Source organism: Anabrus simplex, chromosome X (assembly GCF_040414725.1).
Source record: "Anabrus simplex isolate iqAnaSimp1 chromosome X, ASM4041472v1, whole genome shotgun sequence".
Lineage (NCBI taxonomy): Eukaryota > Metazoa > Arthropoda > Insecta > Orthoptera > Tettigoniidae > Anabrus > Anabrus simplex.
In genome coordinates, this window is record NC_090279.1 from 153,303,358 (window position 1) to 153,331,344 (window position 27,987).

The window sequence follows — 27,987 nt, forward strand, 5'->3', positions numbered from 1 at the left end:
CAGATCTTGGTGTTACTCGTGTGTTATTGAAGACAAAAATTTATAAACCTAACATACATGACATGGCTACTGAATATTTTTGCGGTATTGGCAAATTACGACCATGAAACATGCAAGCAAATGAATTATTTTTACAATGTATAAGTAATAGCAGATTATGAAACATAATTCTGAATTAGGAATGAAAGTCAGTGATGGTGGTGGTGGGGTTGTAATGATTACAAACGAAAATAACAAGTGGCAGAGTAGACACTTGAGAATAATAAACCGGACTTAAAACGGTACATTTGTTGGTAAAAGTTCGCCATCCCTGGTGTATAGAGTTAGCTGCTGGCTCATGGACAACATTCATACAACTGCCACAGTTATTTACCTTATTTTTTGCTATACCAGAAAAAAAGTATATACGACAAAAGTTTGCCACAACCTACTTTCATGTAAAACCAGCCAGAAAACAGATACATAGAGTTTTGTGATTTAAGCCCCGTCTGAAGCAACTCCAACCCCCTGCCGAAATATGTTCAACAACTTATAGCTAGATCATGACAAGTAGAATACCTAGTGTGATCACTCCGTTCTCTTAACATTGTTAGTGGCCCCACCAGAGCATGGCATTGCAGTAACAACAAACCAGCAGCAAAAACATGTGTGTCAAATTGTCGACATAGGTAATTGCGTGCGTGAAGTAATGGTAAAAATTTTAGCGTCTGTCAAGGGAATTTGTTCATTTTGATATTTTCCGTATTAATATCAGTGCAGTGCTTTGTGTGTAATCAAGTTATTTTATATTATTTTGAGAAAATATCATAATGTTCCATTCCTGGGGCCTGTTCCATAAAGCTACAAGTCTACAAGTGTACAAGTTGTAGTTACAAGTGGATGTTCCTACACTTGTAGGGAATTTTTGTTTCACAAACAAAATTTCTACAATTGTAATGTTGGTACATTGCATTACATGTCTTACAAGTCAGCTGATTTCTGTGAGATAGCCAAGTGGAGTCAAACATGAGTAGTTCTAAACAACAACAAATTTCAAAACAAAATTTGAATCCTGTATAAAATCAGGGATACAAAGGAATTTTGTTAGGAGCTTTCTCTTCTTCACTCACAAAAGAAGATAAAGTTGGAGAGTGGAGGAATATTCATAATATTGTCTTCTCTGAATCTTATCACAGACAATATAGATTTTACATATTAGAGATGTTTTGCAGAATTTAAAGAAGACCACTGTTATAAGTACTAAAACGTATAGCGTCACATAGGCCAACATCTTATCGCTTACATTTTAAGGTTAGGTTATCATGGTATACAACTTCGTACATAATGATTTTATAATATTCTGCTGTACAGTCAAAATCTGATTCATCGTTTTCATTTTCAACAAGTTCTATGTTCATCATATTATGACCTTAAAGTTCTCTTGAAATATTATAAAGTGTAACATAACAAATAAAAATATTAGCTGCAAAAGTAGGGTTAACTCGAAGATGATTGACACAGGGAAATACCACCAAGAAGAATAGCACTTGGAAATGGAGTGCTGCTTCTTAGTACGTACTTAGAGGGCACTTAGCACTTGCATAGTAAAACTTAAGACTTAGTCCACACACTACCATGCAATTTATAGAATGGTTCCCATGCCTATCAGTAAAGTCGTTCTCATGTCCTTCCACAAGAGCATCAATGTTTGTTAGTGTTCCATCAATATGTCCACATACTTGAGGCATACGAGCAATAGCACGGAACTCTCAAACTATGTGGCCAATTTCCTCTGGCCAGTCAACAACTGTGGGAAACTTGACAATATTCACTGCATTTACAACAGAATGAACTGCTCTGCACACATTAGATTTTGATACACCATGCATATCACCTATTACATGATATTGCCTTCCATTTCCTAACCATTGTAATCCTATAAGTAACTGTTGTATTGGGGATAGAGCACAGTTTCTGTTAGTTGCATGTTGAAGTTGATTACATGCCTCTTGTAGGAATGACTCCAGTTTTACTGAACTCATTCTAAATCTTTCATTGCATTCAGAAAAGCTTGTGAAAGCCATGTTAACCCTACTTCTGAAAGTTCTTTTACATCTTTGTCCACCCCCTATTATATCATCACCACCATCACTACTACTATATAACAAATCCATGTTCCATATGAAAATTAACACAAAGCTTGAAAACTAATTGATAATTGAGTATTTAACAGCAAATTGCAGAGACTTGTATTCAACCTTACATGTCTCAAACAACTTGTAAGAAAAATGGTATTTTCTACAAGTTCTTGTATTCTACAAGTATGTTTATGAAACACAGCATGAATTTTGACTTGTTGACAAGTCTTGTAGTTTGTATAAATTCACTTGTACCTACAAGTGCTTTTATGAAATGGAAATGAATTTTTTCCAACAACTTGTATGAAAAATGACTTGTAACTTGTGGACTTGTAGGTTTATGAAACAAGCCCCTGGTTGTAAGTCAGGTTACGGAAGGAAACCTGATGTAACAAATTTTTTTACCGACAAAACAAAATTATATACATGCCAAGTGTGCAAGAGTTGTTCCGTGGAAAGATAAGCAATTGTTTGCCAGAGCAGAATATGTGACCTGCATTTTTCAGCAGATTTAATTAACTTAAAAAGGCAGATTTTTTTTGTTGTGAACGGTAAAAACTTTCAACATCCTCATGTGAGGTGAAAATTAAAATCAGGAGCGGTGCCTCATATTTTTCCAAATTTACTGAAATACCTAGGCCTATCCACCGAGGTAAAAATCGCAGAAGGATAAGGAATAAGAATCACGATGAGAGTGAAGGAGTGATGGTAACAGTGACTGGTAATGTTCATGGTCAGCCTAGTTTTGGTCAAATTCACGGCGAGTCTAGTTCTCTAACCAATGCCCAAAAGTGTCTCTCCAAAGGCAATTAAAGAATGGAACTCATAATTTAATGCGAGCTAAATGTCTCTTTCCTCAGTCAAAGATAGGATTATTTTCCTATGGGGCAGATTAAGAACATGGAATGTTTAATGTTTCATGTGCTCTGTTTAAAAGGTCTTTATATTAAGTATGTAAAGAACAAAATTCCTTTCGCTTTTTGTGATGTTCCATATTAATTCGTTTGTTTTTTCCTTAAAGTCCTAAGTTTTCTTTTTCGTGGGGATTAAGAATATTATTTACAACTTTCTGACATTATTATTGTAACGTGCTCCCCTACGTCAAGATTTTTACTTTACCATCTGCTCAACTTCTCCGGCCTGCTCTCACTACAGAGTGTGCTTCGACCGCATAACCAGCCCACTATGCACTCGACTGCTGCTCACCCTCTGTCCCCTCCCCTCTGCCGCTGCTTGTGTACGTCACCTCTGGTTCTTGTACTTTCTGGACTCTATTATCTTCCCCTATAAATGCTCGCCCTGGCCTCGAACAGGCAGTCAGACACTCAGTGATGAACTGTGTGGAGGGAGGCCTTCACCCTAGCATTAGAGCTGGCCCGATTGCGATATCTTATGCGCAACTTAACATCTGAAACTTAGACTGCTGGCTGGGTGAGCGAAAATTAATCATATTCTGTTTCCAACTTCTAACTCAAACTATTATTCTCTTCTATTATGCCCTTCAGGCTGAATACACAGTGTTGCATTTGGTGTGGCTATTAAAGTTTATCAACTAGTATGTTCATTGTGAACACATGAAAATTTCCAAAATCATTATTCCTAAAAGACTAACTTCGTGAACACTCACTAGAAGAGACAATCATACCTGTGATTTTCTTTATTTTGGAACTGTGTTTACGCCTGGTTGTGTGCGTGACTCTATTACCTTCTCAAAAACTTGTATGCAGGCTGAACGTTTTCCTTTCCCGTCCCTTCGCCAGCCCTTGGGTTTCATTTTCTCCCTTATTGCTCCCTTATTCTCCCTTTTTAGCTGACCCTGGCGGTTTTCATATTGTACAGTGGCATTCGTGTTTTTGCAATTCTTTCTGGATATTGTGTTGTATTATTTTGGACAGGATACTAGTCATATTGCATCTTGTCAATCACTTGTTGCATATAATCCTATTCATTAATCTGGGGTACAAATCTAGTGTTAATATTTTTCTTCCCTTCTTGTTTGAATTTATACTATTTGCATAATTGCCCCGTTTTATGGTGTTACAATTTCCACTTCGTTTGGTTTCGATTGAATATTGTCCTCTATTCCGTAATCATCAAAATATTGCCCATGTAATCTCATTTTGGTTGGTTTTATAATACATATGTATTGTGCAAATCTAACTGGTTGTACCTTCCTCATTGTCATATCACCTATCCTTGATTTCTTGTCAATTTGTACCTACCACGTATGACTTCTGGAAAGGTCTCAGCGCAACGCTTTGCGCCAGACTCTGCTCTTTCACTGCGTTTGGATTTTGAATACTATTTGATGAGGAATTTTGATAAATACTGGGAACTCATTACATGAAGGTGTGCATGGGTTTCACTGTTTACATTACCTTGCTGCTGTACTTCGCCAATGTTTGTGTCAGCCACACTGGTCTCACTGGTGTCATTTTTGGAGCATATTTATATTTTTGCTTATTTTGAGTACTTCATTCATTCACGATAACTAACCACTATTTATTTTCAACATCATAATACGTTATATCATTCATAAGTCTAAACAATTATTGGGTGTTTTATTTGGTTATTTGCATGACACTGAAACGTCCACTAAAACAGCTGACCGTGTAGAATTGGTGATTTGTTCCATTAGCACTGCTCTGCAGGAGCGAGCTTGAACTCGGTGAGTGATCTCATTAGGTATTCTATTCATCATGGTTAGATGCTACTTGATGTTATTCCAAACTGAAATGCCAAGTTTAAATAAAATCCACCCATCCATTTTACCATGTTAGTATAACAGACACAAACAGACTGACAAACATTGAACTTTCAACCTCTAATAATGCTTAATATATTTTGCTGCTTTCTGTGGAACTATTATAGAACGCCTATGGGAAAAAATTGTTCATACAATCTTTCATACTTTCTTTAGAAATACACTTTGAGTACTGCCCTGTTTTCAGGTAACAGATTTTAAGCATGGAAATTACAATGCTTTCCCGTACTTTTTTTTTCCAGAAATGGCAGCTACAGTAAGCCCAATTGCAGAAACCGTGCCTACCGAAATATTAGAGGGCATCTTCTCCTATTCCACTTACGAGGATGTACTTCACTCAATTCAGAACGTGTGTTCTCGGTGGAGACAAGTGGCTCAGAGTTCTAGAGTGTGGAAGCATCTGGAATACTGTCCTAAGAGGGACACGAGCTGCAAACAGATTGTGGAGATGCTGAAGATTTCTCCAAAGTTGCAGAACCTGATTCTCAAGAAAGAATGCGACGATTCAGTTCTGCAGACAATAACTGACAATTGTGCAGAGTTGAAGAAGTTACAAATGATTCGGCAACAGTACTTCGACTTCAACTTTATGAAGGATTTGCAGGAACAGTGTCCAAAAATTGAATATCTGATTATTGGTGGCAAGGTTTTGGAAAACTTTGATATGTGCAAGGCTGTTGGAAAATTTACCAACTTGAAGGTGTTAATTGTGACTGGACTGGTTGCCGCATTTGATTCAATCTCCTTAAGATCACTTGCAGAACACTGCAAGAAGCTAGAACATTTTGAGTTTCGGAGTATCATGTTTGAAATGTGTGATCTTCGCAATCTTTTGTATATGAGGAAACAAACTCTGACCACTCTTGGAATATATTGCTGCAGCGAGTCTGGTGAATGTGTTCTCCCAGCTGTGTCAGTCTGTAGGCTAAAATCTTTGTCCCTTTTCGCCTACTGGCGTTGTGATAGAGATATCAATAAATTCAAACACTTTGGACAACTCAAGACTCTAAAAGCTCTTACAATGAAGAATCGGATCTTATCAGAAAAATTTTTGAGAATGAAAATATGTCACAGTTGAGGAAATTAAGTCTCTATAATTCATGTTATTTTGATGACAATGTTACAGATGCAATTTTTAAAAACTGTCCTATGTTGCAAACGCTTTCTTTGGAACGCTGTCGAAATATGACTGATGACAGTTTAAAGACATTGTGTAATTTTGAAGAGCTTACTTCTTTGACTATCTCAAGTAATGATATAATAAACAGTGGGTTCCTTCATTTGCAAGACATGCATCATTTGGAGGCCTTAGAATTGCGAACTGTTGTAGGTTATCGAAGAAAGGTTTTGAAGGTATTGCAAAATTGAGTAAATTAAGAGAACTGAAACTGTGGAGGCAAGACCTTGCTGAATTCCCATGGAATAGTATTCCTTGTCATATGAAATATCTTAGATGGCTTGGCATTTACGATTGTAAAAATGTGGACATTTTTGTTATTGAGAAACTGAAAAGGCACTTATCTGCTTTAAGTGTGAGCTGTCAAGAAAGTAAACAGAGTGACTTTAGAAGAGACTTCAGATGGGATCACTTGTACTAAATATTGGACTGTTCATTACTCTGATCTGTATCTTTCAACTATTTGTCAGTAAATTAGAGCCTTATCTTCAATTTAGAGATCTTTTTTCTTTTTTTTGCTTTTATAAGTCAAGTATAGGAAAACAGACACAGCTACATTTCCTCCAGTAACTTGACATAGCTACAAATCACCTGCAGTACATTGAACACATTAGTGATTGAAAACAAGGGTGGAAGACAGAATACTCCTTAGGTATAACCATTATTGGATGTTGGTGACTAGGTGTTACGTCTAGTCCCATTGGTTGCTGTGTGTAAACGACTGTTAATGCTAACTAACGCTTTCCAGTGTTTCAGATTGTATAGGCTCAACAATTTTGTTCACTCTTTTCCTCTGCTTTCATCTTTACCTTTTACATCCAACTCTGTATTTCAATTTATATTCCAGAATACTTTTGTTTGCGATTATTATATAGGGTGGTATATAATAATTTCGGAGTGCTAAACGGAAATATCTTTTCTTTTGATTACTTTTTAAAAATATATCCATGTCATAATTTGTACCATTGTTTGGTTACAATTTTCAGTAAACAAAATATAAATAAACCTTCCCTACGCATTGTTTATCTTTTCATTGACTAGCATTATAGTATTTTTCTACTCTGATGGCGGGTGGCCTACATGCTGTCAGGGGAAGTGGGATGCGGGCAGAATGTCACTGCCCAATCAGACAAAAGATCGCCTAGTGGTGGCGCTGAGAACTATTCAGTCGCCCGGAGACTTGGCCGCGTTCACTTCGCTCCACGAACTGCTGTGTTGCTGAGTAGTCTTACAGTGTGCGTTGGGTATTACAAAGAGCTTGTTTGACGAGTTTGTTTTACGAGCAATTCTTGCCGCATCCTTTATTGCATTCTTCGATTAACATTTTCGTGGCATGTGATGTGACGTTAGTTTTTTCTATTGTTTCTATTTGTGTTGCTCTGTGTTGTTTTTTTTATATAATAATTGCACTATACATATATCGTACAATGGCGAAGAGGAAGGAGATAAGGAGCCAGGGTAGAAAACTGATCAGCAATGTTCATGAATATTTTCAAAAGGAAGCAGAAAATAATGGCCCTTTAGTGAGTGTGTATAAGGTGCAGCAGAGAGTGTCGGAAGCTTGTCAAGTTAGTACGCGAACCGTTCAGCGTATAGTAAAGGAAGGTAAAGACAGTACCCAGTCATCTGGTTCCATCTCATTTCAATCACCGCGCAAACGAATCAAAAGGAACTGTATAACAAAGGCAATCGACGGATTCCATAAAGATGTAATTAGAAGAACTCTCCTCAGTTATTACGTAAGGGGTGAATACCCGACACTGAACAAATTACGTGGTGATTTAGAAAGAGATATAAAATTTAAATGGGGAGTTACTTCATTGTGGAGGATACTGAAGTCTATGGGGTTCAAGTATAAAAAAAGCAACGACGGGAGAAGATTTTTAATGGAGAGAGCTGATATAGTAACAGCCAGAATAATGTTTTTGAGAAAAATGCATCTCCTGACGAATAAGGACCCATCGCCCCATATATTTTGTTTAGATGAGACATTCATCAGAATTACGCTTCAATGAAAAACTGGCAAGATAAAGAGGGTACAGGAGGTTTAAAAGTTCCTGTAGGGAAAGGTGGACGAATTATTGTTTGTCACGTAGGTTCCAGTTGCACTGGTTTTCTACAGGAATGTAAATTGGTTATCAGGCCAAAGGTGAAATCGATCAGTGATGACTACCACACTGATATGAACGCTATGGTTTTTAAAGAGTGGTTTTTGAAGTTTTTAGATGCTCTTGATGAAAGGAACATCAAAGACGCAGTGATTGTAATGGACAATGCCAGCTACCATTCAGTACAGCTAGAACGAATTCCTACAACGAACACACAAAAAGCTGACATTATATCGTGGTTATCTGCTAGGAATATTCCTCATGACAGCAATCACACCAGACTCGAACTGTTGTCTCTTGTGAAACAATTCAAGCCAAAGGCAAAAATGTACGAAATTGATACACTTGCTGACAGAAAGGGTCATACCGTTGTTCGCCTGTCACCCTATCACTGTCAATATAACCCCATAGAGCTGGTTTGTGGAAACGTTAAAACTGCTGTAGGGAAAAGGAACAAAACATTCAAACTAACTGACGTCCAATCTTTAATGGAAGAGGGGCTGGATAAAGTAACCGAACAGGAGTGGAAGGCTTGTGTGTCACATGCTGAAAAATTTCAAGAGGACGATTACAAAAGGGACATGGTATTGGCCACAGTCATGGACGATATCATCATAAATCTGCGAGACGACAGCCACAGTGAGGAGTTGAGTGACGAGGATATTTCCGGTGATAGCCCTGGTGACGATGGTGAGTGTCAGGGTGCTGTAACACGGATCCTTCAGCTGGAATAAGGTAAGATAAAGTAAGAAAATGTGTTGTGTAACGCTGTACTTTTGAACGAATTGTTTTTCGGTCTGTTGTCAATGCACTTGTTATATGCATTACTACCTAACTCGTATCATACTACATTGAAGATATAAGAAAATAATAGAAATAAATACACAAATAAATAAAAATAAAAAATTAATAAAACTCATCCATGGGCCATAAATGAACTGTAACTTTCGAAGCTCTGTATTTCATTGTTATGTGGATTTCAACACAACTTTAACGCGCGCGGGCGCTCCTGGCAACGTTGTAAGGTGGCCTCTGTCTCTCTCCCTTAACGGCCTTCCACGTCATGCTGGATTTGTCGGCCCCATGCTCCCCGCTTCCCTGACAGCATGTAGGCCGCCCGCAATCAGAGTAGAAAAATACTATAGCAGACCTTCATGTTGACTGTCCAACCCCATGATATCCTTTTGTAATATCCTCTGCTTGCTGGTGAAAGATTTCCTAACTGTAAACATAAAGATTGTGAGGGAAATGTTGCTCAAAACTCATGTTACATCCAAGAGTTTTCATGTCATTCAACAATTGAAAAATGTGTTTGTTATTTGAACTTCTGTGGCTATACAGTAAGTTGTACAGGTAATTGTTTTCTAATGACAGATGCTGTATTCAGTCCGTTAATCTTCTGGCAGCATAGTGCAACATTGGCTGGTTATTCTGTTGTTGACAGGTATGTGTAATTTTTGACCTATGAATTGTTTATACTAATTGTTTGTAGAATTATGCTGTGTTTTTCTTGTGTAGAAAGTGGTATTAAAACATTTGATTCAATATGTGTATACTTAATAAGACAGTTGTGACCACTATTTAGATAATGCCATACTTATTCAAATATTAGACCCCCATTTTGTTTCATTTTTACAGGTGCAAAAAGTAAGGGAGGTCCAATATATTGATTTTACATTTGTCTGTGTTTCTAAAATTCAGACCAGGCTGTTTTGCACAGCTAGATTGTTGCTGTGTTGAAAACATGGCACATGCCACCAGTTACAGGGCTGAATGGCCTCCAGCATACCACCTGCATTGTCTATGGAACAAGCTACGATTTTATGTTGTAAGCTCCTGTCTTCTGCAATGTTCCATAGTTCATCTGCAATGTTTTCGGCAGTATGCTGGCCACTAAATGGAGATGTACGAAGCATTGATTGAAATTTCCTTTTGAAGTGGTGATGGTGATATTTTGCTTTAAAAAGGAAGTACTACTAGGCAATTATCCTCTCTGAACAAATTATTTAAAAAAACAACATTAAAATAATGCAAAATTATTCATTCAATGAGGGTATTTCGATACAAAGTGCATAATAAAACAAATAAGTATTGCATTAACGCGAAGAATCACTAACGAATCAAAAGTGAACGTGTGTTACCACCTAATAGAACTCTGGCCATTTACATAAAAAAACTTGTCAGTCACTACTGATGTGCATTTAGGGCAGTCACCCAGGTTTCAGTTTCCCTATCTGTTGTTTTCCTAACCATTTCATAAACGGTTTCAAAGAAATTGAAATTTATTGAACACCTCCCTTGGTTATTCCTATCCCTAACCCCCCTTCCTATAAATGAATATTTGCCCCAATTAGTCCTTATGAATTTCAACTTTATCTTCATATTGTGATCCTTCCTACTTTTAAAGACACCACTCAAATTTAATCGTCTATTAATTTCGTTCCATGCCATATCTCAGCTGACAGCTCAGAACATACTACTTATATCACAAATATTATATTTATAGATCCACCTGTTCAATACAATGTGAATAGTGGATTGTATTGTATTGAAACAGGTGGATCTATAAATATTATTATAATATTTGTGATATACGTCATCTTCGATACGGAACCGAAATGTAAATAATTACTTGTAACATAACACTTAATCGAGCAGCTCGTCTTCTTTCTCCCAAGTCTTTGCAGCCCAAACATTGCAACGCTTTTGTAACGCTACTCTTTTGTTGGAAATCACCCAGAACAAATAATAGTACACTGTTGCACATAGAGCGGATGACAAGATCAGCAGTGGTCTCGTCATTGGCTAATATGCATTACAGAGTTTTTTCTGCAAGCAGAGGCTCCTCCATAGGCTAGAGAGATCAGCGCACTCTTCAAGTGGGCCGCGGTGATGTCGGCACCACCATAATACACTTCCCTCTGTAGGAGATATCAGTGCGTAGATTATCCATCACCTAACCTCAGTCTCCACAATACTATGGCCTCCTCCTGTGAAGGCTGGAAGGTGATCTGCAATTAACGTGCTTTAGAGATAGTTAACTATGATAGTTCTCATACTTGGGAATTCATAACTATGCTTGAGGAGATAACAAAACCTTTAAAATTCTCTATATTCTACCATGTTAAATGCATGGTAACACTTATTTCAGAAGATGCTAATGTATTTTCTCGTGTCTTGTGGGTGATATTGGTTTTGCCTTAAACACACTGATTATTGATTATTGATTTCTTCCTGTATATTTGTGTACGCACTTGCTGTGGAAACTGAAGATTAAACCTCATCAACATTAGAAATATCTGTAAGATCGGCATTGGCATCCTCTACTTCAATTCAACAGATGTTCTACAGCGACTTTCTTTTAAATTTAACATTGGAATACCTTAGTCAAACATGTCTGGTCATGTTTGAAGTTGATGATCCCTGTGCGAAAAAAAAAAGCTGTCAGCCTTTCCTAATACACCCTGACAGTTATAGAATTGTTGCCATTGATGCTTTCATGGCCCATACTTACAGACATGATATTGTTATTTCTATAATTATAGAATTGGTAGAAACATGTAACTGAGTATCTACATCAAACAACTGAATAACTGAGTAAATATGCATTCAGAATTATAAAACATCATCTGATCAAAACTGTTGTGCTTCTTGACTCCAAACAAAAGAACACATCATGTAAGAAGGGTGGTCGAAATGTAAGGTTACCAAGCCTGTAGTAATATGTGTACTTTCTTCATACAAGTAATACAGCCAAATGAAAGAACAGTCTCCATATCAGTTTGGTCACTTATCACATCAGGGGATGAGTTTGAAGATTCCATCCTGGTAAAAATCCTGTCCTTGTGTGTTCAACCACATTGTTGCTAAGTATTCATCTCCTCATCTGGAGTGGATTATTGGCCTCCTAGTTGCTCCTTCAAATGAGGAAAGAGATGAAAGTCACTTGGAGCGAGGTCCGGGCTGTAGGGAGGGTGGTTGATGTTGTCCCAGCGAAACTGCTTTAACAACATGGTGCTCTCCTGCGCAGTGTGGGGTCGTGTGTTGCCATGAAGGAAGATATTGCTTTTGGTAGGAATTCCTGGCTGTTTCCTCCTGATTGCTTCTCTGAATCGTGTCAAGGTCTCGCAGTATTGGTGAGCAGTGACTGTGTGCCCTCCTTCCAAAAATTCCATGAGTTTGACACCCATACTCTCCCAGAACACTGCGGCCATCACCTACCTAGCAGATGGCTCGCCTTAAATTTCTTTATTTTTGGACAGGAGGTATATTTCCACTCAATTACTGCTGGGGATGTACTGGCGGATGCATGTTTGTTCACCCATGGCAATGTGGTGAAAAGAACTGTTCCCTTCCATGGAGAACCATTGCACAAAATGCTGACTTGCCTCATGCGCTTCTCCTTGTGTTGGTTGGACAGATTTCATTGAACCCATCAGGAACAAACTTTCCTGTACTGCAGAATATTACAAAAAACACAATGGAAGCTTCTGAACGATATTCCCAATTCTACCATCATATGGTCTAAAGTGATCCTCCTGTTGTCCTGATTCAGGTCCTCAGACGAGCTGTGTTTAAATCTGTTGATGCTGTGCTGGGTCTGCTACAGTGATCCTCATTGGTGACCTATTCTCTGTTGTCCACAATCTTTCGACACCATTCTGCACATGCTGACGAGGCATTACAGTCTCTCCATAAACCCTTACCAGATGCCGGTGAAACCAGCCACAGTTACATGTTTCGTCCACAGAAATTGAATAACTGAGCGGATTTGTTCATGAGACTAGTTTTCCAAACAAGTTGCCATTTGTGTTTAACCTACAACTAGCTATTTAGGTGGTGAGTGGCTGAAACTCTGCACAGTTGCCAGCCGCATGTATTAGAATTACCTACTGCACGCTACTAATTTTCTATAACAGACAAAACTGCCAGCATTTCCAATTATATTGGAATCATGAAGTTACTCTTTCAGGAATGTATTTCTAGTTCCCTATGGGAATCACAATCTATATCATCTGAGCACCCATCATTTTTTTCTAAAAGAGACTGCATCTCTCATAGTGCATTGGCACTCCCTGAGGCTCCAAGTAACCTGTGCAGTGACATCCACTACATGCAGTAGCCATGCATCTTGGTAGGTGTGCTAGTTACCAGCTGATGAGCACACGGTCGAAACGCTGGCAACTGAGAATCAGATAGGTAGAAAATGTATCTTCTTCTTTTTTCCTTTCTTTTCTAGCCTATTTCAATCCACCGCCGGATATAGGCCTCTTCCATGTGCTTCCATCGTCTTCGGTCTTGAGTCACTTGGAACCAGCGTGTTCCAGCCAACAGCTTTATGTCGTCGAGCCATCTCTTCTGGGGTCTTCCAATGCCTCTCTTGTGTTCCCATGGTCTCCAGTGAACAATCTTAGAGGTCCACCTGTTTTAGTCTTGTCGAACTACGTGTCCTGCCTATTGCCATTTTAGTCTTGCTACTCTCTCTAGGATGTCTGTTACATTAGTTCTTCTCCTGATGTTCTCTGAACGGATCTTATCACTAAGGCTGATCCCTAGCATCTGTCGCTCCATGGCGTTGTGTTCGCTGAAGCTTGCGAGCACTTTCCTTCGTCAGAGTCATCGTTTCCAGACCGTAACCCTTTCAGACCTGAAAGAAAACTGGCGGTGTGAATTTTTGTTTGTACGTCAAAAACTGACTAAAATGCTCTTAAATACAGGTTTTTACAGTTTATTTTACAAAATAAGAACTATCGGCTGAAAAACAGAACCCACACAATTGTGCGTGTCAGGACTTCATTCACTACTTGCAAAAAATAAAAAATTAAAAAAATTCATCTCAGTACATGTGAATATGCACATATACATGATCAAATGTTCTATTTTACAGTGTGGAACGATTTTAAACAGTTAATATCTTATACATTACATTTCTCATGTAGAGTACGAGATTTCTTTCTCAGTCCTTTTTGCGACAGCACCCAGCACTCCTGCATGCATTGGCTGTAAGGAAACCTAGCCCGCACATTTGTGCGTATCAACATTCAAAACCTCATGGTATTACGTACGATGTTGAAAGTTCACAATTTTCGTTTGCTACACAGTCTACACACTTCATAGATCATATTCTGATATTCAGTAAAGCTTCTAGATTAATATGAATGCAATAAATAAATACTTACTTTAGGCATTACTGCTTCCCGCCATATTGCTAATGAACTGTATTTTTAAACTCTTCTTCCTTCCCCTTGGTGGTCAAGTACTAAATAAAAACAGCTGAAGTACATGCTACGTGTCCCGCACAAGCACTGCAGTCCGGTCTAGCGCCAAGAAAACGTCAAATAAGCTCAGACATAAATAAAATACGAACCCGCACAATTGTGCGTACACGGTCTGAAAGGGGTAAGTAGTAGTAACTGGAGAAAATGTATAGTTTCCATTAATGGAACAATTATTATATTGGAATTATAATATATATATACTTTTAATTTCTTTATGATGAAATATGTGCTGTATATGATTTATTATTACCAGCAGATAGTTTTGAAAGTAATGTGCAAGTAGAAGATGGAAGATATCAGTGATTTAAAACAAGAAGAGGTGGTCAACAATGGAGTTCTCTTTCCCCATTGCTCTCCATTTCACTCATGGATACTATTAAAAAGGAATAGATAATGAAGATTTGTTATGTTGTTGCCATTTGGAGAGATTTTCAGAGGAGATTGGATCTTTGATACACCAAGTTTAAAGTGTTAACTGTGAGCAGCAGCTAAACAGTGGTAATGAAAGATAGCAGGACAAATACACCTTGTAACCTCACCCTTAAGGGAGAGAAGATTGTGAAAGTGTGAATGCCTTTGAATATCTGAGGAGTATAACATCAAATGATGGAAGTACCAAGAACAATGTATTGAGCATTGTGCAAAAAGTATCCAACATCTTCCATCAAATACGGAACATAGTAATGGACAAGGGGGTTCCTCGGAGGGCTAAAGAGACCATGTTTAAAAATTATCACCTGTCAGCATGACATATAGTCTGGAGAGTTGCATCATGCATAAGAGAGAAGTCAACTGCAAGCTTGAAAATGTAGTTCCTTAGATCATCTGTACAGGAAACAAGGAAGAACAGAATCAGGAATGATAATGAAACAAAGTGACCTGCAGGTCAGAATGACCATGGAAGAAAGTCTAAAGTGGCTTAAAGCAGATACAGGCGACTCAAACTCAAAAGAAGTATTTCGAAAAAGTTGTTCTTGGACGAAGAGCTATTGGATGCCTTAGAAAAAGGTGGTTACTCCAGATAAGAGAAGACTTAGTGAAGAGGTGAGAATCATTGCATGCAGAAGAGAGAGAAGAAACATACAGACACAGTTATAAATGGAGGCACATCATTCAGAAACCTCCCATCTGACTCACTGGAATGAACAACTTGTGAAAATTTGAATCTATAATTTCACCTTTACAATACTGTAGTTGTCTTTATTAAAAGGACTACATTAGATTATATTCATGATAGATGTTTCGTCCTCTTATGGGACATCTTTAGTCACAAATACAAAACATTAAAAATAAGGTGAGGACACGTTAAAATAAATAAATAAATAAAAAGTCTTTGGATCCTGTGACGCAGCATGATGGCATCTTGTCAATCTTGAATATTAATGTGGTGTGGCATGAACATGATATGAAGCATGAAGTCCAGTTAAGATCCCAGATTAAATTGTTGTTAAAAACAATGAATTGTCCAATTATAAAACAACGTGAGTGGCTATGGTAATGCCATATTAAAATAACTTTCTTGATTAGAAGGTAGAGTTATACTGATGATGCAAGTTGAACTTGATCATGTGTTGACAATAGGGGCCTAAAAATGAAAAAGAAAAATATGAATGAACTAAAGAATAAATTCAATTAAAATATGAACTAAGTGCCCATCCGGTTGCTCACCACCTTGCCTGTCCTACCTTGACCAATCCACCTCAAGTGCTAAAGCTAACTGAGTGACATCCTCGAAGGTCGTTGAGGACTGATTGTGAGGAGAGGTTGAAGGGAGTTTGATGTAAGGGGAGATGTGTAAGATAAAGTATTACTCACGCGACTTGGTGAAATGAAATTTGTAACGTGCAACACTGGAAGGAAACAACGATGATGATGATGATGATGATGCAGCATTACTTTCATAATTACTGCAGTATCCTGGAATACAGCATTTAAGAGCCATCTGAAAAATTGGAGAATGCAGTAATAACCTCATATCCTCAGTAAAATATTACATTTACTTCATTTGATGCAAACCGTATCTCGTACGGGATTATCACTGAATTAAATAATGAATTTATGAGTAATGTACTCGTTCTTGTTTTATTATGTGCTTTATTGCAGCCAGATGACTTCAGCTTATATGCCATAAGAAGAAGGGTTGTCTTCTCAACTTTTTGAAAAAATAATTTTGAAGGAACCTTTATTACAATCTATGATATAGATTTATGAAAGGAGGTATGACAAATATGCCTCAGAAGTTTTCGGTCTTTTTCACCATACTGCATGCTAAACTTCTGCTCTTCTTCGGAGCGCCATCGTGGAATAATCCTGGTCCTGAAAGGTTAATAATGCTTGATATGTTTTGCTACTTTCTATGGAACTATCATGGCACTGCTATGGAAAAGAGATTGCTCATACAAACATTCATATTATATTCTTTAGAAATACAATTTATGTAATGCACTTATTCTCAAGTTGCAGAAAAATTTCAGCATGGAAATTACAATGCTTTACCCAGTTTTTGTTTTCTCCCAGAAATGGCAGCTAAAACTTTGCCTACTGAGATACTGGAGAGTATCTTCTACTATTCCATTTATGAGGATGTACTTCACTCAATTCAGTACGTGTGTTCTCGGTGGAGACAAGTGGCTCAGAGTTCTAGTGTGGAGGCATCTGGTATGCTGTCCGTAGAGGGACACGTGCTGTAAACAGATTGTAGAGATGCTGAAGAATTCTCTAAAGTTGCAGAACCTGATTCTCAAGAAGGAATGTGACAGTTCTGTTCTGCGGGCAACAACGGAATGTTATGAAGCATTGAAAAGATTACAAATGATTGGGCAACGGTACTTCAACGTAAACTTTATGAAGGATTTGCAGGAATAGTGTCCAAGAATTGGATATTGGATTTGTGGTTTTGGAAAATGATATATGCAAGGGTGTTGAAAAATTTACCAACTTGAAGGTGTTAATTGTGACTACAGTGTTTTGCATTTTTGATATCTCCATTAGACCACTTGGAGAATACTTTAAAGGCTGGAACATTTTGAGTTTTGGTATTGTAACTTTGGAATGAATGATTTTTGCCAATTTTGTTTTATGAGGAAGGAAACTCTGAACACTCTTGGAATATATTGCTGCAGCGAGTCTGGTGAATGTGTTCTCCCAGTTATATCAGTATGTAAGCAAAAATCCTTGTCCCCTTTTCACCTACTGGCATTGTGATAGAGAAGTCAAAAAAATGAAACACTTTGGACAACTCAAGACTCTAAGAGATCTTACAATTGAAGACTTGCTTTATGATGAATCAGATCTTATCAGAAAAATCTTGGAGAATGAAAATATGTCATGAGTGAGGAAGTTCAGCCTCTATAATTGATATTATTTTGATGACAGTATTACAGATGCAATTTTTAGAAAACTGCGCTATTGCAAACGCTTGCTTTGGAATGCTTAGAAATATGACTGATGACAGTTTAAAGACATTGTATAATTTTAAAGATTTCAATTTTTTAACTGTCCCTAGTAATGATATGGTAAACGGTGGGCTCCTTCAGTTGCAAGACATGCATCATTTGAAGTGCCTTAGAATTGCAAACTGTTGTAGGTTATTGATGAAAGGTTTCGAAAGTATTGCGAAATTGAGTAAATTATGAGAACTGAAACTGTGGAGGCAAGACCTTGCTGAATTCTCATGGAACATTATTCCTTTTCATATGAAATACCTTGGATGTCTTAGCATTTACGCTTGTAATAATGTGGAATTGTAAACTATTGAAAAAGCGAAGAGGCACTTACCTCCTTTAAATGTGAGGTATCAAGAAACTGAACGGAGTGACTTTAGAACAGACTTTAGATGGGATCACTTGTTCTGAATATTGGACTGTTGGTTACTCTGATCTGTACCTCTAATTTTATTTGTCATTGAATTATGAGTCTTATCTTCAACTTAGAGGTCCTTTTCCTTTTTCCTTTATAAGAGTTAAGTATAGGAAAACAGATACAGCTAAAGTTCCTCCAATAACTTGGTATAGTTACAAATTATCCACAATAAATTGAACATATTAGAAATTGAAAACAAGGGAGGAAGACAGAAATAATTCTTAGTCATAACCATTATTGGATGTTTGTGACTACATGTTGCTTCTAGTCCCTTTGTTTGCCTTTGTATAACAAACTGATAATGCTAACTAGCTCTTTCCAGTATTTCAGATTGTATAGACACAACATTTTTGTTCACTCTCCTCCTCTGCTTTCAACTTTACCTTCTACAACCAGCTTTTTACTTCATTTTATATTCCAGAATGTTTTTGTTTAGATTATTATAGTGTGGTATATAATCATTTTGGAGTGCTAAATGGGAAGATCTATTTTTTTACTACCTTTTCTAAATAAGTCATTGACATGATTTGTACCATTGCATAGTTGCAATTTTCAGGAAACAAGATATAAATAAGCCTTTCCTACGCATTGTCTCTTTTAATTGTCGAGCATTAGCTGCACATCACGTTGTCTGTCCAAACCATAGACTTTTGTAATATCATCTGCTTCCTGGTGAAAGCTTTCCTAACTGTAAACATCAAGATTGTGTGGGAAATGTACCTTAAAACTCGTTTCACATCCAAGAGTTTCAGTTCCTTCAACAAATCATTAAAAAGGTGTTTGTAATTTGAACTTCTATGGTTATACAGAAAGTTGTACTGGTATTTGTTTTCTGATGACAGTTTCTGTATTCAGTCCATCAGTCTTCTGGCAGCCTACTGCAGCATTGGCAGGTTGTTCTGTTGTTGACCTATCAGTTGTTTGTACTGATCTTTTGCAGAATTATGCTGTGTTTTTGTTGTGCAGGAACTGCTATTAATACATTTGATCCAATAAAGATAAACTTAATAAGACAGTTGTGACCACTATTTAGACAATGCCATACTTCGTCACGTATTGGACCCCATTTTCTTACTTTCTTACAGTCGCAAAAATTAAGGGCGGTCCAATATATTGATTTTACGGTTGTCTGTGTTCCTAAAACACAAACCAGGCTATTTTGCACAGCTCGATGTTTAGCTGTGTGCAAAACAAGGCATATGCCACCAGTTACAGGGCTGAACGTCCTCCACCATATTAGCTGCGTTGTCTGTGGTACAAGGTACGATTGTATACTGTATGGTCCAGTCCTCTGCAATGTTCCATAGTTCATGGGCAATATTTCTGGCAATATGCTGGCCGTTAAATTGAAAGAAGATAGCAAATAGGATTTTAGACCGTAGTTGGCATCACTAAATGTGGAGTTGCACTGATGAATCTTTTCTGTTTTATTGATGTCTGTCTGTCATTTGTTAAGGAGATGTACGAATCATCGGTTGAAATTTCGTTTTGAAGTGATGGTGGTGATTTTTAAGATGCAGTACAACTTGGTAATCATCGTCTCTGAACAAATTAAGGGGGAAAAATTAAAAGAAATCAATTATTTATCTAATGAAGGAATTTACAAATGAAATACATAATAAAACAAAAAAGTATTGAATCAAGCTGAAAAACCACTAAAGAATCAAAAGGGAATGTTCGTTCCCTGAGTGTAACAGAACACTTACAATTTACATACCCTTGATTAATACACTCTCACACACAAAACGAGTGATAAGATCAGCAGTATTCACATCATTGGCTAGTACGCGTTCAGATGTTTCCTGCAGCAGGTGCTCCATCTTAGGTCAGAGAAATCGGCCAATCTCTGAGGAAGTGGGCCACGGTGAATTCGGCACCCGAGGAAGACCCTTTAGGAGATAAGAGTATATAGATTGTTTATGACCTATCTTCAAACTGCACAATACTATGGCTTCTCTCTGTGAAATCCGGGAAGAGAACCACAGTTAACATTCTTTATAGATATTTAACATTGAGAGAGAGAGTTTTCCTATTTGGCGATTCATAACTGTGCTTGAAGAGATAACAAAACCTTTAAAATTCTTTGCATTCTACCATGTTAAATGCATGGTAACCCTTATTTATCAGTTTCAGAATTGATCATGTAGTTCCTAGTGTCTCATAGCTGAAATTGGTTAAAAACACTGATTGTTGATTGCTTCCTGTTTATTTTTTTGCACTTGCTGATGAAACTGAAGGTTAAGACTGGCAATCATCCTCATCAACAGTAGGTATGGGTGTGTCTATATCTGTAAGATCGGCATTAGTGTCCTGTTTAATTTCACCGGGCGAGTTGACCGTGTGGTTAGGAGCACACAGCTATGATCTTGCATCCGGGAGATAGTTGGTTCGAACCCCACTGTCGGCAGCCCTGAAAATGGTTTTCTGTGATTTCCCATTGTCACACCAGGCGAATGCTGCGGCTGTACCTTAATTAAGGCCATGGCCACTTCCTTCTCATTCCTAGGCCTTTCCTGTCCTATCATCGCTGTAAGACCTATCTGTGTTGGTGCAATGTAAAGCAACTATCAATATAAGTCCTGTTTACTTTTTGCAGATATTCTACAGCGACTTTCTTTTAAATTTAATATTGAATGCTTTAGTTGAACATTTGCGGTCATGTTTGAAGTTGATGATCCCTGTGTGAAAAGCAATGCTATTCAGAATTTTCCTTCTGGGAACTTTGATAAAAAGGCTGAAGGCAGGCATTTATACAAATGGAGGCACGTGCTTCCCCTAATTCACCCTCACTGCATTGTCCTACGTATGTGGCTTGCAGTGGGGTCTCAGTGGCACACTAGCCACCAACGTCTTGGAAAGGTGTAGAAATCCAACTGATGTGCCAACTGCTGTACTGGGGCGAAACGCTGGTAATTTCATGATTGAAAAGGCCAAAGATCTTATATTATATCAACATTTGCAACCAGTGAAAATTATGGTGTTCTTTCTGGGAACTTAATTTTTGATAGTTGTAGAATTGTTACTATTGATGTTTTCATGGACCCCACTTATAGACATGATATAGGCTTTTGTATAACTGTAGAATTGGTTGAAGTATGTAACTGAGCTACTACATTCATACTTTCTTTGGAAATGCACTTTGTGTAATGCCCTTGTTTTCAAGTGAGCAGACCTTGAACATGGGAATTAAAATGCTTTGCCGTACTTTTTTTTTTTTTTTTTTTCAGAAATGGCAGCTGCAGTAAACCTAATAGAAACTTTGCCTACGGAGATACTAGAGAGAATCTTCTCCTATTGCACTTACGAGGATGTACTTCAATCAATTCAGAATGTGTGTTCTCAGTGGAGACAAGTGGCTCAGAGTTCTAGAGTGTGGAAGCATCTGATATACTGTCCTAAGATGGACACGAGCTACGAACAGATTGTGAAGATGCTGAAGATTTCTCCAAAGTTGCAGAACCTGATTCTCAAGATGGAATGTGATGCTTCGGTTCTGCGGGCAATAACGGAAAATTGTGGAGAGTTGAAGAAGTTACAAATGATTCGGCAATGGCACATCAACTTAAAATTTATGAATGATTTGCAGGAAAAGTGTCCAGAAATTGAATATCTGAGTGTTGGATTTCAGTGTTTGGAAAACGAAATATACATGGGTGTTGAAAAATTTACCAACTTGAAGGTATTAATTTGGACTGCAGATGTTTGTACACTTGCTGTCTCCTTAAGACCACTTGGAGAATTCTGTAAGAGGCTGGAACACTTTGAGTTTCGGTGTTATAACTTTGAAATGAGTGATTTTCGCCATTTTTTATTTATGAGGAAAGAAACTCTACACACTCTTGGAGTAAATTGCTGCGACATATCCGGTGAATGTGTTCTCCCAGATGTGTCAGTCTGTAAGCTAAAATCCTTATCTCTTTTTGCCTGTGGGGATTGTAAAAGACAGGAGATGAAAATCAAACACTTTGGACAACTCAAGACTCTAAGAGCTCTTACAATTGAAGACTTACTTGATGAAGAATTGGATGTTATCAGAAAAATCTTTGAGAATGAAAATATGTCACAATTGAAGAAATTAAGCCTCTATAATATATGGTATTTTGTTGACGATATTACTGATGTAATTTTAAACAACTGCCCTATGTTACAAACACTTACTTTGGAACGGTGTGAAGATATGACTGATGCCAGTTTGATGACCATACGCAATTTTAAGGAGCTCACTTCTTTGAATATCTCTTGTAATAATATGGTAAACAGTGGGTTCCTTCATTTGCGAGACATGCCTCTTCTGAAGTGCCTTAGAATTGCAAACTGTTGTAGATTATCGAGGCAAGGTTTTGATGGTATTGCTGAATTGAGTAAATTACAAGAACTGAAACTGCGGGAACAAAATCTTGCTGAATTCCCATGGAACATTATTCCTTGTAAAATGAAATATCTTAAATATCTTGGCATTTATGCATGTGGAAATGTGGATATGTGGGATATCGAGAAATTGAAGAGGCAGTTACCTGCTGTAAATGTGATCATTGAAGAAACTAAACACAGTGACTGTAGAACAGACTTTAGATGGGAACACTTTTTCTGAACATTGGACTGTTCATTAGTCTCTGATCTGTACGTCTTAACTTATTTGTCATTGAATTATTAACCTTATCTTAAATTCAGAGGCCTTTTTTTTCCTTTTCTTTTTCTATTATAAGAGTTATGAATAGGGAAACAGGTACAGCTACAGTTCTTTCAAAACTTGGCTATAGTTTCAAATTACCTGCAATATATTGTACACGTTAGTGTTTGAAAACAAGGGAGGAAGACAGAAATACTTATTAGGCATGACCATTATTTGATGTTGGTGAATAAGTGTTGGGCCTGCCTGGCGAAGGCGGTAAAGGCGTGCTTGGTTTGCCCAGAAGGACGTGGGTTCGAATCAACGCTAGGAAGTCGTAAAATTTAAGAAACAAGATTTCCACTTCCGGAGGTGCACATGGTCTGGAGGTTCACTCAGCCTACACTAAAAATGAGTACATGGTTAATTCCTAAGTTCAAAGGCAGCCGGGCATAGTGCTAATCACTCTACCTCATCAAATGTTGAGGTTACGAATAGTGGAAGCCTTTACCTTCTACCCTTCCAAGGGCCTTCATGGCCTGTATGGAGATGGCTTTGCTTTGCTTTGCTTTGCTTTGCTTTGCTTTGCTTTGCTTTGAATAAGTGTTGCATCTAGCCCTATTGGTTACTGTATATAAGCAACTGGTAATTCTTAACCCTGACAGTAACACGTCTATAAATATCGCTTTAGTTATACCACACGTTTCAAAGACGTGTAACTCAAAGCTTATTATTTAAAGTTACATTAAAGTTACCAGACGGAATGAACAAGGAATAAAGGTGGTGGAGGGCATAACTCTCCCCTCCTTATGAGGACCAGATCGCATTCATTCGCACAACACGTCAGAAAATCGTATGGTGTAATTGTCAGGGTTAACTAGCCCTTTCCAGTGTCTTATATTGTATAAACATAACTTTTTTTGTTCGCTTTCCTCATCTGCTTTTAATTTTATTGTTTACAACCAACTCCGTATTTCAGTTTATATTCCAAAATGTTTTTGTTCTGATAATTAAATAGGGTGATATATTATAATTTTGCAGTGCCAAACGGAAGGATTTTTTTCCTTTGACTACATTTCATTTTGAAGTTGTGGTGGTGATTTTTGTTTTAAGAGGAAGTACAACTTGGTAATCATCCTCTCTGAACAAGTTAAGTGGAAAATACTAAAATAAAGCAAAATTACTTATAAACAAAGGAATTTTGAAACAAAGTATATAATAAAAGAAAGATGTATTGAATTAAGCCAAAAATTAACTAGTGAATCAAATGGAAGCATGCATTCCCTGAGCAACAGAACACTTGCAGTTTACATACCCTTCATTGATACAATGTCACACATAAAGCGGATGACGAGATCAGCAGTAGTCGCATCATTGGCTAATATGCATTTGAGAGTTTTGTACAGGCCGAGGCTCCATCTTAGGCCGGAGGGATCGACACGTATCGGCACACTCTGTGAAGGTGTGGGCCTCAGTGATGTTGGCACCACAAGAACACACTTTAGAGAAAAGTGTGCGTAGATGACCTATCCTCAGCCTGCAAGAGAAGCACAATTTACGTGCTTTTTAGATTGTTATTTATCGTCGCCATAAGACCTATCTGTGTCGGTGCGACGTAAAGCCCCTAGCAAAAAAAAAAAAAAAAAAAAAAAAGAGATTGTTATTTGTGAGAGAGAGTTTTCCTACTTGGAGATTCATAACTGTACTCGAGGAGATAACAAAGCCTTTAAAATTCTTGACATTCTGCCATCTTAAATGCATACTAACCCTTAGTTTTCAATTTCAGAAGTTGCTCATCTAGTTCCTTGTGTCTCGCGGCTGATAATGGTTTGACCATAAAAAACACTGATTGTTGATTGCTTCCTGTTTATTTTTGTATGCACTCGCTGTTGGAATGGAAGATTATACCTGGGGAGCATCCACAACAGTAGAAATGGGTGTGTCTATGTCTGTAAGATGGGCATTGGTATCCTCTTCTTTAATTTTGCAGATGTTCTACAGTGGCTTTCTTTCTAATTTAATATTGGATGCTTTAGTTGGTCATGTTTGAGGTTGATGAACCCTGTGTGAAAAGAAAAGCTGTTCAGCCTTTCCTAATACACCCTGAAAATTATAGAATTGTTACGATTGATGTTTCATGGCCCTTACTTATAGACATGACATAGTCTTTTCTATAATCATAAAATTGATAGAAGCATGTTATAGGGCTTCGACATCAAACCAACTGATTAACTGGGTAAATATATATTCAGAATTATAAAACATGATCCGATAAGAACTATTGTGCATCTTAAGCCCAACTAAAAGGTTACAAAACCTACGGTAAAATATGTACCTTTTTCATATAGAGAATACAGCCAACTGATAGAACATAATTTAGGTTATTTTTGAACATAGTCTCCTTATCATTTTAGGCACTTTTCATTTCAGAGGATGAGTTTGAGTATTATCCTGGCAAAAATCCTGTCCTTGTGTTCAACCACATTGTTGCGAAGTATTCACCTCATCTGAAATGAATCATCAGCCTCCTAGGTGCTCCTTTGACCGAGGAAAGAGATGAAAGACGCTTGGACCGAGGTCTGGGTGGTAGGGAGTGTGGTCGATGATGTCCCAGCAAAACAGCTTCAACACCATGTTATTCTCTTGAGCTATATGAGGTCAAGCATTGCCGTGAAAGCAAATGATGCCCTTGTTGAGAAGTTCTGGCCATTTCCTCCTGATTGCTTCGCAGTATCAGTGCGGTGAAGAAAATTGCTCCCTTCCATGGAGAACCGTTGCAGACATCCCCCAGGTGCTTTTCCTTGTGTTGGTTGAATGGATTTCATTGAACCCACCAGGCACAAACTTTCCGGTACTGCAGAATGTCATGAACAAAGTGATGAATGCTTCTGAATGATGACCAATTCTTCTGTCATATGCTCTAATGTGATCCTCCTGTTGTCCTGAATCATGTCCTCCACTTGAGCTGTGCTAAAATCTGTTTATGCCACTGCAATCTTCGTCAGTGTCCTTTTCTCTGCTGTCTGCAACCTTTCGACCCCATTCTGTGACATGCTGACAAGACATTACAGTCTCTCTACCAGATGATGATGATGATGAATTCCAGCCACGGTTACTGAGCAGAATTCATAGCGAGAATAGTTTTCCAAATTAGTTGCCATTTATGTTTAACCTACAACTAGTGTTTTAGTGCTTGTTCCCTATCCACTCCTTTGAATACATGGCTTGCCTACTTCCTCCAGCAAGTCAGTGCTTGTTCTACATCAGACATTGGAGATTTACTTCTTTGCCTTAGGTCCTAAGTCAATTTAGAGGCATCATATTATGACAAGATCATAACCTTAATTACTTATTATATGTATTTTAATGTTATAATTATTCCTACAACATTGTCTTTGTCTGGCATACATATGTTTTAGTTTTCACATGATCTGGTTAATTTTTCTTCGGCTGAAGATGACCACTAAGTGGCTGAAAGTAGTCCCAAGACTGATGTAATGTTATTTGATATATTGCATTTGTCAGTTAACTTCTAATAACTCTCCTTTGTGTTGGTTGGACAGATTTCATTGAATCCATCGGTTTCAAACCTTCCGGTACTGCAGAATATCATGAACAACGCGACGAATGCGTCTGAATGATATTCCCAATTCTACCATCTACTATCATATGCTCTAAAGTGATCCTCCTGTCATACTGAATCAGATCCTCCATGTGAGCTGTGAAAATCTGTTCATGCCACTGTGATCTTCATTGGTGACCTTTACTCTTCTGCAAGCTTTCGACACCATTCTGCGACATGCTGCCAAGACATTACAGTCTGTCCTTAAACCTCTACCAGATGCTGGTGCATTCCAACCGCGGTTACATGTTTTGCCCACAGAAATCGAATAACAGCGGATTTCTTCACAAAACTAATTTTCCAAACAAGTCACAAAACAACTAATGCTGTAGGTGGTGGGTGGCTGAAACTCTGCACAGTTGCTAAGAGCATGTATAAGAATTAGTGCACACTACCATTTTCTCTGTAAAGGTGAAACTGCCAGCGTTTCCAATAATATTGGAATCGCGAATTTACACTTTCTGGCCAATATTTCTAGTTCCCTATGGGAATCGCAATCTATGTCATCTGATGGCCTAACAAGCATCAATTTTTCTAAAAGGGTCTACGTCTCTCATAGTGCATTGGCATTCCCTGAGGCTTCAAGTAGCCTATACAGTGACCTCCACTACCTGCAGTAGCTATGTGTCGTGGCAGGTGTGCTAGTTACCAGCTGATGAGCACACGGCCGAAACACCGGCAAGTAAGAATGAGTTAGCTAGGAAATGTACAATTTCCATTAATGGAACAATTATTCTATTGGAGTTATAATCTATAAAGTGTTTAGTTGCTTTTTCATGAAATATATGTATAGGATTTATTACTGGTGGATAGTTGTGAAAGTAGTGCACAAATATTAAATGGAAGATCTCAGTGGTTCAAAATAAAAAGGGGTGTTCAACAAGGGAGTTCTCTTTCCCCATTGCTCTTCATTTCATTCATGGATACTATTATAAAGGAAGAGATAAGGAAGATCTTAATGCATTTGTTTTTGCTGCTGATGATGTCATTTGGGCAGAAAGTGGGAGAGATGTTCGGAGGAGATTCGGATCTTAGAAACACCCAAGGTTAAGAAATATAAGTTAACTATGAAAAAGAGCAAAACAATGGTAATTAAAGTTAGCAGGACAAATACACCTTGCGAACTCATCATCGGGGAAGAGAAGATTGTAAAGTGTGAATACCTTCAAATATCTGGGGAATACAAGATCAAATGTTGGAAGTGCCAAGAATGAAGTGTTCAAAGAGGATCCAACTTCATCCATCAAGTACGGAACATAATATTGGGCCAGGGATTTCCTGAGGGGGCTAAACACACCATTTTTAAGAATTATCTCCTGCCCATAGTGACATATAGTCTGGAGAAATGCAGCATGCATAAAAGATAAGTAAGGCAACTGCAAGCTTATGAAATGAAGTTCCTTACATCAGCTGTACAGAAAACAAGGAAGAGCAGGGTCAGGAATGATCAG

General features: G+C 37.8%; 1 protein-coding gene across 2 annotated transcripts in view; it reads left to right on the forward strand.

The window, feature by feature from the left end:
* Positions 1–27,987, forward strand: part of LOC136885985 (F-box and leucine-rich repeat protein 13) — a 152,839-nt gene that overhangs the window by 50,014 nt on the left and 74,838 nt on the right. For both annotated transcript variants that reach the window (XR_011019022.1, XR_011019023.1), the window contains one exon: positions 9,541–9,610. The gene's annotated coding sequence lies outside the window, so the exon portion shown is untranslated. The remainder of the gene's footprint in view (positions 1–9,540; positions 9,611–27,987) is intronic.